This window comes from Aethalodelphis obliquidens, unplaced genomic scaffold, assembly GCF_003676395.1.
Source record: "Aethalodelphis obliquidens isolate GAN/ISIS:26980383/991018 unplaced genomic scaffold, ASM367639v1 scaffold995, whole genome shotgun sequence".
NCBI lineage: Eukaryota > Metazoa > Chordata > Mammalia > Artiodactyla > Delphinidae > Aethalodelphis > Aethalodelphis obliquidens.
Window position 1 is genome coordinate 1 of NW_020838906.1, and position 8366 is coordinate 8366.

The 8366-nt window shown below is 46.3% G+C and overlaps 1 long non-coding RNA gene across 1 annotated transcript; it reads left to right on the top strand.

The window, feature by feature from the left end:
- The first annotated feature begins 4447 nt into the window (after positions 1-4447).
- LOC113616951 (uncharacterized) lies at positions 4448-8307 on the top strand. Its single transcript, XR_003431457.1, has 3 exons — positions 4448-4572; positions 6138-6219; positions 8178-8307. It is a non-coding gene; the product is annotated as an uncharacterized LOC113616951 (long non-coding RNA).
- The last annotated feature ends 59 nt before the right edge of the window (positions 8308-8366 follow it).

Below are 8366 nucleotides of genomic sequence, written 5' to 3' on the forward strand. Positions count from 1 at the left end.
TCTGGATTTATGGCCCCATTGACAAGAAACAGTCTCCGAAAAACAAGACGATGATTTAAATGGGTTTGCATTAGAGTGAAATATGGTTCCAAAACAGGCTTGTAAAAGTGCCGGGCTCCTGTGAGAGCCACTTAGGCGCAAGGAATATGAAAGATGAGAAGACGCCTAGAAACTAGGCATTTCTCAACTCTCCAGCTTCCCTGCCCCAAGCCGCCCGACAAGCTGCAGCTCCCTTGGAAAATTTCGAGAAGAGCTTAGGGAGGCAGTTCTTAAACCGAAGGCTAGGTCTTCACCTACATTTGGACGTGAATTGCCCATTTCGCTTGGGTTGGATTTCCCGACCTGTAACCTGTCTCTGCGAGGGTATGGGGCGGAAGGCGTGGGGACTGTCCTCAAGCGGGGAGAAGCCACCCGCAGACGTGCCCCCAGGTGATTTGCTCTGGGCAGTTGTTTACACCGTCTAAACTGCCTTTGCGATCCGGCCACTGGCAGGAGCCGGGCGATCCGCTTTCTACTCCTGCCAGCTCAGAGCCCGGAGGTGAGCTCATGCTAACTGCGAAACACAGTCGCTTTTTCTGCACCCACCCGGTGCCCATCCTTTCCCACGACCTCCCTAACGCAGCCCCCAGCCCCAGTCCTGGGTTTTGAGGACGATTCTCAGAGCCAGACAAGAAGGCGCCTGGAGGGAGGCAATAGGGTGCGCTGAGCAAGGCCGGGCGGTCCTCTAGCTCCGGGTGCAGGCGGGCAACGGCGGAAGATGCGAGGACAGCGGATCGGGCCCGCTGAGCGGTGGGCGGTGCTGCAGTGCTCTCTCACCGCCTGCTCCCGCAGCCTCGGCCCCACGGCTCCTGTGCCGCCCTGGGTATAGATGGATGGCTTCTGGATGAAGAAATTGAGTTTCAGGGTCTGCGTGACTATGGGTTCTCTTGTTTCTCTGTCTTTCTCCCTGTGTGTCTCTCTCGTTGTGTCTCTTTCTCCCTGCTTTTTTTTTTTGTCTCTCTGTTTTTATGTTCTCCCTTTCAATTTCTGCCTCTCTTTTCCTTCTCTACCCCTATCTCCAAGTTTTTTGTTCATCTCTGTCTTGAAGTGATCCTTTCCTAATGCACAGCTCTCTCCCTGCCTGGTAGGACCCAAGCTCAGTTAGTCCCTTCTCCAGATGTTCTGGCTGACCCTTATGCTCCCTGTAGCTAAAAAGTTGGCTCCCTCTCAAGTGCCTTTCCTGAAGCATGTTGGGTTTCTGGAGGGGACTCCTTGTGAGATTCAAGCTGTCACTACATCAGCACCCAGGGGTATGAAGTTTGTGTTTGTGCCAGAAGGAGGGGTGCCTGTCTAAGGCTGCAGCCTGGTATGGCCCCTCTGAGCCTCTGAGCATCCCTAGCACCTGTTGAGTATGCCACCTCTAGATGTTTGCAAGGCCAAAAGTGCTTCTGGGCAGCCTTCACTTTGAGGTAATGCTTTCAGGAAGAGCCTGGGTTGTTGTAAGCAAAACCCAGAAGCACTTCCTTTACCTCTGAGCTTAAACTAGAGAACCTGAGGAGGCAGCGCTGCAGGGAGGATGAGGCCAGAGGTCACCTGAGAACCACAGGGGCAACTCACAGTATTTTTACTGGAGCTCTGGGGGTTGAAGGCACATTTGCTGTTTGACATTTTAAAAATTATTTTGGTGCCTTCACTTGGAGCTTGGGCAGTACTGCAGATGGGCCTGCCTGTTGAAAAAAGAGTGAAATCTTAAAGTCAAGAGAGAGCTTGCAGACTACGCTGAAGGATTGTGTTTGCTGAAAAAGATTCCAGGGGGAGCTGATTCCTTCTCTGGTGTGTGGATCTGAGGCACTTGCAAGAAAAGAGAACGCTTGCCTTATGCTTAGTTCCCCCGTTCCCTGGGCTGGGAAGGAAAGGAACTGAATGCCAGCATTAGCAGTGTGCGTTGGGACCAAAACCATTCAGAAAAAACACTGTCATTTTCCTCTAATTTGCAAATTGCAGCTATTCATGTTGGATTGAACAGCTGAGGGAAAAGAGCCCCCAGTTTTCACCTGCATTTATTGAGAAGAGGCTGGTAGTAGGAGGGATGCACCAACTTGTAGCTTGTGCTGCAAGCTGGATATAAGCTTGGTGTGAGCATCCTGGTTAACCACTGCCCATGTTCAAATATACAGAGATAGATTCCAACAATCTCTTCCAGTATCCTTATTTTTGCATGTGATCTTAGAAGCTCCTGGCATGTAAGTCCAGTCCCCAGTTTCCCAGCCTCTGTAAACCTGCAAAATGAATAGAGAGAATAGTGGAACACAGACCTATTGTTCAAAGACACAGTCACTTTAGGGAAAGAGGAAAAGAACGGGTAGGTGAATCTTCTCTGGGATTGCAGGGTTCAGCTCAATGAAGACTGTCCTGTATAAAAGAAACTCCTCTAAATGGTTGAATTCTTAGCTCTCCGGAGATTTGAGTTTTCTTTTCCCCAGTCCCTGTGGGTTGCTGTGGGGAATGTGCCAAACCTATCATTTGAGATAAAAATTTATGGTGAGGTAAGCTTCTAGGCTGGGGGAAGGAAGACTTAGTGACTGAAATGGGGGATGCTAAGCACTGGGGGGCAGGAAGGAACAAGGAGCTAGTAATGGATGTAACAAATGCTGCAGCTGCCAGCAAAGCCTGGATTGAAGTTCCTTCCTGCAAATGAGGACCCGGGCAAGAATGACCACTCAGATGTAAACAGTGTCTCTGACTGGGAATTCTCATCTGCCTGCCGGTGGGCCAGAGCTGAGCAAGTCCTTTCTCTCCTCTGTATGCACACTGAGTTGGTTAGTAAGTGACATGTCACAGGACATGAATCATATTCAGTGGATCTTTCAAATCCAGGAGTTTGAGGCTAATGAAATTAGTGTGTGGCCAGGGCTCTGCCAACTAGTATTAAGTCACTGCAGCCACCCTGCAATGCATTTTCAGCCTGAAGGGAGCATCAGGGAGGAATTTCGGGAGATTTTTTTCTGAGCCTGTACAAAATAATACTCTCCTAATGCTAAGAAAGATTAAATGTAAATTAATATTGACTACGAGTAACATATTTAAAAAATAATCGCCGAGTGGGGGATGGCTTAAAGTGGAGAGATTATATAATATGGTGTCCAAAGAATAAATCTCCTCTGACCACTGTTTCATGGGCTATAAGTAAGATATATTACAATGGAAAGTAATGGGAACGTTTTTATTCAAGGCTTCTCTGCTATTGACTTGAGAGCAAACACTCTGAGAGTATAAATTACTCTTGCTGTGTGCTGACTCTGAATGAACAATATTTCATGTGCAGTGACATGGTCTAAGCTATAGACTTGGAATTGAATGGCATCTGTTTCAATTGTTTTGTTCTCTCAAGAGCAACTAGATAGAAAAAAGTGGTCAATTTGACCCTTGTGGGAGCGTGTTGCAAATCTAAACCTGTGTCCCTCATACCATAAATTAAATACATTTGTAAATTTGTAAGTGTTTTCCTTCTGTTCATTGATGCTTGAGTATAATCTCAAACTTTGGGAGCAACATTTTATACATAAGTACTTGGTTTTCTTCCTTTTTTCTTTCTCTTTCTCCTCTCTCTCTCTGTTTCTATCTCTCTCTCTTTCTCCATCTTATGTAATTGGATAGAACTGGGCACCTAGGATGATGTGGTGTTACTATAGTGGGATTTTTTTTTTTAAAAAAAAACAACTCTAACTTACCCTTTTAAAAATTTCATAAATACAGGTGTCAGTGCCATTTGGAATAGTCTCTATAACAATTTCTGTCTCCACATTTACTGTGTTTCAGCAAATTTACCTAACAGATGGTGAGTGGGCAATTTTTAAAGGGGCATTTTTTAAAAGAGCGGAGAGGGAAGGAATAGAGACAGGCACATTCTACATTTGAAGTTACCTCCACGTGTATTTTATGTATGTATACCCATACAATTAAGAAGTCTTTGGATGTTTTATCTTCAAGAATAATTCAGATAATGGATTACTTGAATTATCATAAACATTTAGGGTTTAACAGATTTTTTACATATAGACGTTGTATCATGGATTTAAAAGACCATAGCCAGCGGGCAGCGGCGGGCGGAGCGACCGAGGGGCGGCGCGGGCTGGGCGGCGGGCGCGTGGGTCCGTGCTTCCTCGCGGTGGAGGGCTGGGGTTCGCCGGAGACGCCAGGTTGCTCCGCGTTGCCAGGTTACCGAGCGCGTGCCCCGCGCCCGCTCTTCCGCCCGGGCCGCCCTCGGCGCCGCCTGAGCCGCGGTGCGGGCTGCGCGGGGCGCCGGTTCCGCGGAAGCCTGGGTCGGGCGCTGCGTACGGGACTCTCGTCGCGCGTGGACAGGGAGCGAGCGTGCGGGGGACGTAGGGCGCCGACCTGAGGCTCCCCGGCGCTCCGGCTCCGCTCAGGGCGCCCGCTCAGGGGCCTCCGGCGCGAGGCCCCCTTTGTGGTCAAGATGGCGGCGCCCAGGCGGGCCGCGCCGAGGTGAGCTGGAGCCGGGCCCGGAGCGGGGCGAGTCTGCCACGCCCAGGACTTGGACCCCGGGCTGGTCTCCCGTCTCCCGGGGAGCGGCGGGTGAGTGGGCGCGGCCGCGCGTAGGTCCCTCTCGTGGGGTGGTCAGCTCCCCGTGCGTCCGCAGACTTCTGTCGTCTGATAGTCAGATCTGGGGTGGCCCAGGTTGGAGGCGAGGGTGCTTGATTGTGGAAACCTGAGGGGTTTAAGGACTCTATTGGGATCGTTTCAGACCCCAGCAAGAAGCTGAGCAAGTTTCTTCCTGACTCTCTTCCCGGCTAAGTTTTCTCGCTTCTCTGAAGGCGCCAGGTTTTCTGAATCACCTTGTTACCCGGGGGGATACAGTTGGTGGTTCTGACCGTGGAACGTAGGACCCGGCGCGGGGAAGCCTGAGCTGGTTCTAGTTACTTTGTTTGCAAAGCACTTGTCTTGTCTTTGGAATCTTTGTGTATGTAACCAACGTTGGGAAGAGCCAGCGTTTTCTCCTCCAAAACACTGCGAGGGGTAACTTTATACGTAAGAAACAAGTGGGCGTTCACATCCATCTCTTTTCCAGCCACTGAGTTTTGGTTGTGTTTCTTTAAGTTTGTCTCGTTCTGAAGTGATAACAACAACAACAAAAAAAAGACCATAGCCAGTTACACAAAGTATACTCTAGTCTCAGTCCTGCCATTAGTTAGCTTAAGTCATTTAATTTTTCTAGGCCTCATTTTTCTCATGTGATGTTTTTTCTTTGAAAAAGTATAGTTTCTAGAAGTCTCTAATCTCTGTGTCATAGTTCAGCTTGGAGAAAACCTGTTCTTATCCAAACTCCATGACATTGTATTTCCAGCTCCAACTTTGGACTTTGAGTGAGTTGGGGGCAACTTTTTAAGGATATTTTCACACAGCTTTTTTAGTTAATATCAGTCTAGCTGACTTGTCATACTCACACTTTCTCCCATATTCTTTTACCAGTGTGTTCCTTAGTCATATATATAAAGACTGTTGTGGGAAAAATGACCTCCTGGGTCAGCTTACTGCTGATCCTATTCAGTGAGAATAGGAGTGAGAATTTCCATGGCACTGATTAAAACAAATCCTGAATTTCATGGACTTAAGATAGCAGAGAGGGGCTTCCCTGGTGGTGCAGTGGTTGAGAGTCCGCCTGCCGATGCAGGGGACACGGGTTCGTGCCCCGGTGCGGGAAGATCCCACATGCTGCGGAGTGGCTGGGCCTGTGAGCCATGGCTGCTGAGCCTGCGCGTCCGGAGCCTCTGCTCCGCAACGGGAGAGGCCGCAACAGTGAGAGGCCCGCGTACTGCAAAGAAAAAAAAAAAAAAAAGATAGCAGAGAGGCTAAGAGGTTTGAAGTTAGACATCCCCAAGTGTGAATTCTACTGTGACCCTCTTCTAGCTCTAGAACCTTGAGGAAGTTGCTTAAACTTTCTGAGCTTCACTACTAGTTTCCTCATCTGTATCTTTTTCAGGACTATTTATCAAGCATCTTCCTGTTCTCTATGCTTGGACGTATCAATGAATAAATTAGACAAGAGCCTTTGCCTGCGTGCTCCTTCTTGCATGCTTTCTCCCTCCTTACACTCTCGTGTGGAAACGGATGTTATAAATAAATTCTATGCTTTGTCACAGGTTGATGGGCGCTACGGGATAAGGAAAAGGATGTGAAGCTCACTGAAGAGGCTTGGGTTGGGAGTGCTGGAGGAGTGTACAGGTAGGTTCTGATTTTAAATAGGGTAGTCAGGGTGGATTTTATAAGTTGACATTTGAGTAAAGACTTGAAGTGAGGGAGTTGTCAGAATGTATGAGGGGGAGGCCACTCCCTGGGAGCAAGAATAACCAGTCCCAAAACTCTAAGGCAGAAATATGCCGGGCAGCTTGGAGGAATATCAAGGAGGCCACCCTGGCTGACTTAGTCAGTGGGGAGGAAGAGACAGCAGGAGGGCTGTAGGTCGGATATGTGATGGGATGGATTGGCCTGGGAGGCCATCACATGCATTGTGTCTTTTACTCTAAATGTAGGCAGCCAGGGGCAGGATTTCAGCCGAGGTGTGGCATGAACTGTCTCTTGTTTGAAAAGCATAACTCTATCTGTGGTCTTGAGGATGTGGGGAGAGAGCGGAGTCAGGGAGAATCTCGGGAGGTGACTACAGGATCCTCGAGGTCTATGTTGGTGGCCTGCACCAGGCTGCTAGCGGCTGGTAATTCTCAGAAGTGGCACATTGGGAAGGTTGTGACAGCATTTCATGGTAGATTGAATGCAAGAATGGAAAGGAAGAGGGGGTCAAGGGTGAATTCGAGATTTAGGGCCTGGGGAACTGGAAAGGTGTGGTTACTGTCACCTAAGATGGAAAAAGTTTGGGGTAGAGCATGTTTGGGGGATTAAAGACCAGTTTTGGAGGTATAAGATTTGAGATGTTTTCGTGACGTCCAAGTAGAGATGCTGAGTACACAGTTGGATACACAAGTCTGCAGTTCTGAAGAAAGATCTAAACTAGAGATACACTTTAATACAATGGAGATATTAAGAATAATTACATGGAAGCGCTATTTTAAAGATAAAATGAAGTAATGCAATTAGCACTCTGTCTTCTCAAAACATTTAATAACTGTTAGCTAAAATAATTACCTGAAACAAAAAAATACCTGTAGTTTCTTTTGTTGTTTGCAGTAAAAGTGAATAAAACGTCACAATTATTTTAATAGTATTTGTGACACAGTAGTTTTAGTTAAGACACCATGACTACAAACATTTACAATAAACCTTTCGATTTCCTACTTTTCACTCTGATAGGGTACTTGGAACCATATTTTGTAAGGTTTAAGTTAGTTGTTATAGGGTACCTCTTTAATTAGAAGTAATTCTGAACTGTCTAGTTCCATGCAGTTTTATATACATATATGTATAATTATTATTTTATGATTTATCAAACTCAGTTGAAAGTTTGCATCACTGATATACATTAGAATTTAAGCATTTACCCAGGTATTCAAGGAAAAAAATGTACTTGTCTTGTAATTTCCATAGGGGTACTTACTTTCACATCTTCCCTTCACTTTGCAATTGAAAACATGGCAGGGGAAATATTATCTTACTGGTCTTTGAGTTCCCCTTAGCTATCTGCAAGTCCTTAAACAGCCTTTGTGGCTTAACCAAAATTCTCTTCCATCTTCATTCCACTAACAGATATTGGTCTAAGCATGTACTTATACTAAAAAATGCATGACCACGTTGTCTCTACACATCTATAATTTTATGTTAACACTATCATTATGTAAGCTATACTTTAATTGTAATTATAACAGATTTTATGTCAACACACATCCATTTCTAGTGTTCATCTGATGTTCAAGGGGAGAGCAGCATATCGTAAATTTTATCAAAATATAACATCTGAAGAATAGAACAGAGGGTAATTGTGTAATTCTGTATTCACTCTAATTAAGTTCAGTGGAGTTGGCATAATAGAATTAAGACAAAAAAAAAAAAAAGACATTGAGGTACCATGGCTTCCTCTCCTAACACACCCTTTTCGTATCCGAGAGCAGAGACTTGGCACCTTTCTGTACAGAAATGGAGACAGGAAGAGGCCAGAGGATGAATGACAGGCACGAATGAGGTGGAACTTGAAGAGCAACATGGAAATGAAATACTTCTTTTGTATTTGGTAGGTGGGGAAAATGTACCAGCGTGTATGCCTACTGGGACCACGTTTTCCAGAACAGTTAAGCCCAGTGTCAACTATGCTGTCCCACCTTCCTCGTAAGTAGGAACATAATGTTACTTGAATCTTTGCTTCCTGTTTCTTGATACCTGGTTGAGAAGATTATCACAGGAACTGCATCTTGTTAGCAAATACA